Source organism: Pteropus vampyrus, unplaced genomic scaffold (genome assembly GCF_000151845.1).
Source record: "Pteropus vampyrus isolate Shadow unplaced genomic scaffold, Pvam_2.0 Scaffold135, whole genome shotgun sequence".
Lineage (NCBI taxonomy): Eukaryota > Metazoa > Chordata > Mammalia > Chiroptera > Pteropodidae > Pteropus > Pteropus vampyrus.
Genome location: NW_011888916.1, coordinates 3,992,707 through 3,997,871, shown reverse-complemented (window position 1 = coordinate 3,997,871; position 5,165 = coordinate 3,992,707). Strand labels below are relative to the sequence as shown.

Genomic DNA, 5,165 nt, shown 5'->3' with positions numbered 1-5,165 from the left:
TGAAACCAGATGCAAGTCCAGTAGTTTATTTGGGAGGCTGTCCCAGGAAACACCGGCAGGAGAGTGGGGGAGTGAGACAGGGAAGGGATGTAAGCTATGTAAGATGTGGTAGTGAGCAGGTTAACTCTAGGCGACGGGGGCTCAGTCATCCAAGAACCCCTGGAAATGGTTCAGAACAAGCCTCTGGGTTGTCCCAGGTAAGGGACAAGGAACTAGCAGTGCTCATCTACCAACTCTTATTTGTCACTGTTTGAGGCCTTGAATATCCCAGCACTTCCAGCCTGTTCTATACAGGGGGCTAAGCATTTTTTTTTTTTTTTTTTTACCTCCAGAGAAAGTCTTCAGGAGAGAGTTGCAGGGGCTTTCAGCGGGAAGTGAACAACAAACAGGACCTGTGAGTGCCTAGGGACATCATGGGCGGGACAGTGACAGCCTCTGCTATAGTGGGCAAATGCTCATTCTGTCCTCTCCCTGGTCAGTAAACTTCATGACCTCAGAGGCAAGAGGCTAACAAAACATGATTTGTAAGGGGAAATTAAATGTATAGGGTTGGTATTTGTAAATTATTTGTAAATACCTTATTTTACTCTGCATGCACTTTTGTACCTTAACCACCTTTGCACATGCTGTCCCTCTTCTTTGTATGACTTCTGCTAGAAAACTCCTATTCCTCCGCCAAAGTTCAACTCCAATATAAACTTTTCTGTTATGTCCTTTCCTAATTCCTCAAGAAATAATTGCTCCCCGCCCCCCCCACCCCACCCCCCACTTTGGCTGTGACAGCACATTGTGCTAGGTATAAAATATTATGACTATGTAGTGCCATGCCTCCTTATGTGCCCATCTCACCTGCTAGTAATAGTAGTAATAATAGCTAATGTTTATTGAGCGCTTTAATTATGTGCCAGATACTATTTTAAAAACTTTACATGAATTAACTCATTTAATCCTCTAATGATTCTGTTAAGTAGCTACAATTACCATCTCCATTGTGTAGAATAGAAGCTGAGAGAGAGGTTATGCTACTTTCCCTCTGGTCAGTAAGTGGCAGAGCTAAGATTATTTCCAAAAGTTCAGATTTCTAACTCCCTGCTCTTGACCACTGCATAGAACAGCGTGGCTTTGGCTGGGGTAAAGACGGGAGACCAAGGGCTGAACCTTGGGAGGTATTTCTAGCAGGGCCTCATGCCAGGCTAGGAAACATTGTCTGCAGAGAACCTTAAACAGGTAGATGATACAAGATTTGCATTTTACAAAGATCACTCTCACTACAGAGCATAGAGTGAACTGGAAGGGGCGAGATTGAGAACAGAGATAACAGTCAAGAGACTGGTGTGATAATTCAGGTAAGAGATGGTGAATTCCCAAGTTTAGCATAGAAACTCCTCCCTGAGCTGACCTCTGCTGACCTCCCAGCCACTGCACCAGCCACTCCCCAACATGGCAGGGCTACCACTCACAGATGTGCAGGTGGTGCCCTGCACAGATGCACCTGGCCAAGACAGCATGTAGGAGCAGGAATGCAGCATGAGCTCACTTGCATGAAGAAGACAGATGGATTAGCAGTAGTCATTAGACATGACCCTCCAATCCAGACATTTTAAACTACTCTTTGTTTCCTGATTGTGTCAAGATTTTCCCACTTCTGTGCTTTGCTAAGTATTTGGTTTCCTCTCCTAAGGATGCTCTTTTACTCATTCATTAATTCATTCTTTCATTTGTTCATGCAACACATTTTTTTAGTACCCATCATGTACCAAATTTTCTAGGTAATGGGGACTCAGGGAGGTGGGGAACTTACAATCTAGGGGTGAAGATGAGTATTAATAAAATATCACTTGGAGTCTATGGCCATGCCACCCTGATATGCCTGATTTCGTCAGATCTCGGAAGCTAAGCAGGGTCGGGCCTGGTTAGTACTTGGATGGGAGACCATCTAGGAATACCAGGTGCTGTAGGCATAAAATATAATTCTCTTAAAATATCACTTGGACACTTCCTTTGAAGGTACATTCAGGGGACCATGAAATTATATGATGGGTGCTGAGACTTACTTGCTCTGGGATATAGGTGGCCCTGGTAAGGTCACCCACTAAAACAATATGGCTTCTCTTAGGATGTACATGACTTTTATGTTGAAATGTAAAGAACAAGTAGGAATTAACCAGGCAAAGAGGGTAGGGAAGGAGGGCAACCATCTTGCTACAGTTCTATTACATTTAACAGCATGCTCATGAGTCTTCAGGTTAGAGGAGGTAGGTCTGGAACCCAGATGAGACTTCATATAACAAAGGGAGAGAAAACTGAAGAGGGGGCCCAATGTGGAGGACTGGGGAGAGGTGAGAATCTGCTGGATGGGGGCACTGAGAACCACAGCAGGCAGTAGGAGCTGGGGACTGAGAAGACCTGGGGAAATTCTCATAGCAGGATGCCGAGGAGCTTTTGAAGATAGGGAAGTTCACTAATTAATTTTAAATTGTGCTTCTATGGTTTAAAATTTTCCCCCTCTCCAAACCTTCAGTATAATCAGTTCCGCACAAAAACTTGTGGTTTGGGGGAAAATCAGGGGAGAAAGCTGAATTCCCAGAAAGTGTCTATAGGGAGCATGAGAAGAGCACAGCCATGTGACATACCGCAGATGAGGTCAAGTGGTCAGTGGACAGAAATTTGGAGGCAGCGGCGACAGGAGGTATTCATAGCATAGGCTATACTTCAAACCTCAAAGAACTAGAATTTTATTCAATTTCAATTATGACGAGTGATTAGTATAGAGTGATGACGAGAGATAGCATTAAAGGGGATCCGATGAGAATAGGGCCCACAGACAGAGATGCCTGTGTCTTTGGCAAGGGGATGGGGCTGTGGTTTCATTCTAAACATCTGAGACTCAGTGTGTAGACTCCAGCTGAAGGAGATTTCTCTCCACCAGCTGGCTCCCCAAGTCACATCCCAGTCAGCCACAGTGGACAGCCTACCGGGACCTTGGAGAATTACGAACGCAACATTTATCAAACACCTGTTACTTTCTGGAGACAAAGTCACTTGGAACACAGTCCTTGTTCCCTACCCCTTGGAGGACTCAATCTAATGGGGAGACAAACATCGCAGTACCGTGATCGGTGCTGCCACAGAAGCAGGGTCAGAGGATGTAGGAACAGGAGTGGGACCTTGACCCAGTTTGGGGCACTAAGCAGCTTCCTGGAGGAAGGACAGCTAAGTGGGGTCATGATGTTTTCCACGGTAGGCAGACACCTGTCAGGCAAAGGGACAAGGGCACAGGCGCAGCTGCGGGGGCTCCGTGGCCGTCCACACTGGCCCTCTGCAGGGCTTATTCCTAAGCGCAGAGGAGCCTGTCTCAATTCCCTTGTTTTCAACAAGTCACATCTCTCCAACTGGACTCTCAGTTCCTCAAGCCCATGGAGACGTCTCACGTGTTTGGATGACAGAGTAGGAAGAGGCAGAATCTAAGAAGTGCCGAGGAGTCCCTTACCCCAGTACTCTCTGCCCGGAACACTGTCTGTCACCCTGGTCCCTCACTCCTTTGGGTCTGACGGCCACCACATGGAGCAGCCAGTGGAAGTATAAGGTCCTTCTGGGTAGATGCCTGCTAGAAATACATGACTGGGGATTGGGAACTAGAGCGGTGGGGCAAGGAGAAGGGGGAAAAGGAAGGGATATGGGTGAGCGAAGATGCACGTGGATCTCTGCAACGTTCTTGCCCTCCCTTTTCTTGTATTCTTTACTTTTTACCCTTAAGACACAAGTTGAGTAAATGCTCCTGAGTAGACTCACCAAGAAGGTGGAAACAGTGCTTTTGAGGTAGGATTTTAAGGCAATGTAATGGAAAGAGCTGAAATCAGGAGGCCAGTGCAAGTCCTGCTGTGTGGCCCTGCGCAGACCCAGTGCTCTCTCTGGGCCTCCTTTCTCCACTGGTCAAGTGTGCAGCTGGACTCGGGGCTCTTCAGGTGCTCTTGCAGTCTGAGCCTCTCTGGTCTCCAGTTTGGACAGCAAGATGGGAGGAAATCTTGTTTCTGTGGCTGGCCGGGCTTGGGCTGTGTTTCGTCTGTCTCGGCAGAAGCCAGGTCTGCGGAGTCATGCGAAATAGCCCCAGAGGAAGACATTGATGGCCAGCAGGAGGACAGCATTGATGTTGCAGACACGTCTCCAGAGTGGCTTCTCCTCAATGCTGGTCAGCTTCTGCTCCAGTGCAGCCTTCTCTGCTGGGCTCAGGGCTTGCTCCACGCCCCCAGAGAACCCACAGAACCAGCCCCAGAGGAGCTTTCTCCAGGACCTGCGTGGGGCTGAGGGACAAAAGCCAGAAGGGGAAGGAAAGCAGAAGGGAGGGAAGACAAGATTGGAAAGGGGAGTGATGAGAGAGAGAAGGGGATGGAGAGAGATGGTGAGAAACCAAAGGAATCAGGTGCACGGGAAGAGGTGGGACATGGAACCATCGGCTTAGCCCTTTCTGCCGAGATGGGACTCTGCACTGAGCTCTGACCCTGGTCTCGGCATCCGAACAGTCATTGAGCAGAAGCATCTCACTGTTGCAGGGCAGGTGGTGTGTTAAGGGGCGAGGATAGTGCAGTTTGTTCAAATTCAGGACACACACCCTACATGAGGATGTGGGGTGTGTGGGTGGGGGGCATTATCTCACTCAGGAAGGAGGCAGCAGTTGAACCAGACAGACTGCCACATTGCTGTGGAGAAGGGCACTGAGATGGAAGCCACATTCCAGGGCCAGCTCTGCCATCACCGGACTGAGGCCCTATGCAAATTGCTCACTCAGCTTTTCTGAGCGGCAAGATCCTTCTCACCCAAATAAGTCAATGGAGTTTGCCCTGTTCTGCAGGGGGAAAAAGGCTCAGAGGAAGAAAGGGCCTTGCTTTAGGTCACATAGATGCAGAGCTGCACCAAGAGCCATAACATGAATTTGGCTCTTGGATTACACTGTTTTATCATTTTACAGGCCGGTCCTAACACTGTCTTTTGAGTCACTTGGGTAGTTATTGGTGAGCAATGACTCAATAAATCTAAACCTATCTACAACCTGGGATGTATATACTTCTTTCAGATCTACTCTGTTGTCCTTAAATTTATTTTTAACTTTCCTTTTTTTAGGACTCAAAATCGTACTACCATTTTGCTTTTTAACCTGAGTGCAACAC

The 5,165-nt window shown here is 47.7% G+C and overlaps 1 pseudogene; it reads left to right on the top strand.

The window, feature by feature from the left end:
* Positions 1–1,843: 1,843 nt before the first annotated feature.
* LOC111744442 lies at positions 1,844–1,961 on the top strand (annotated as a pseudogene).
* Positions 1,962–5,165: the final 3,204 nt, after the last annotated feature.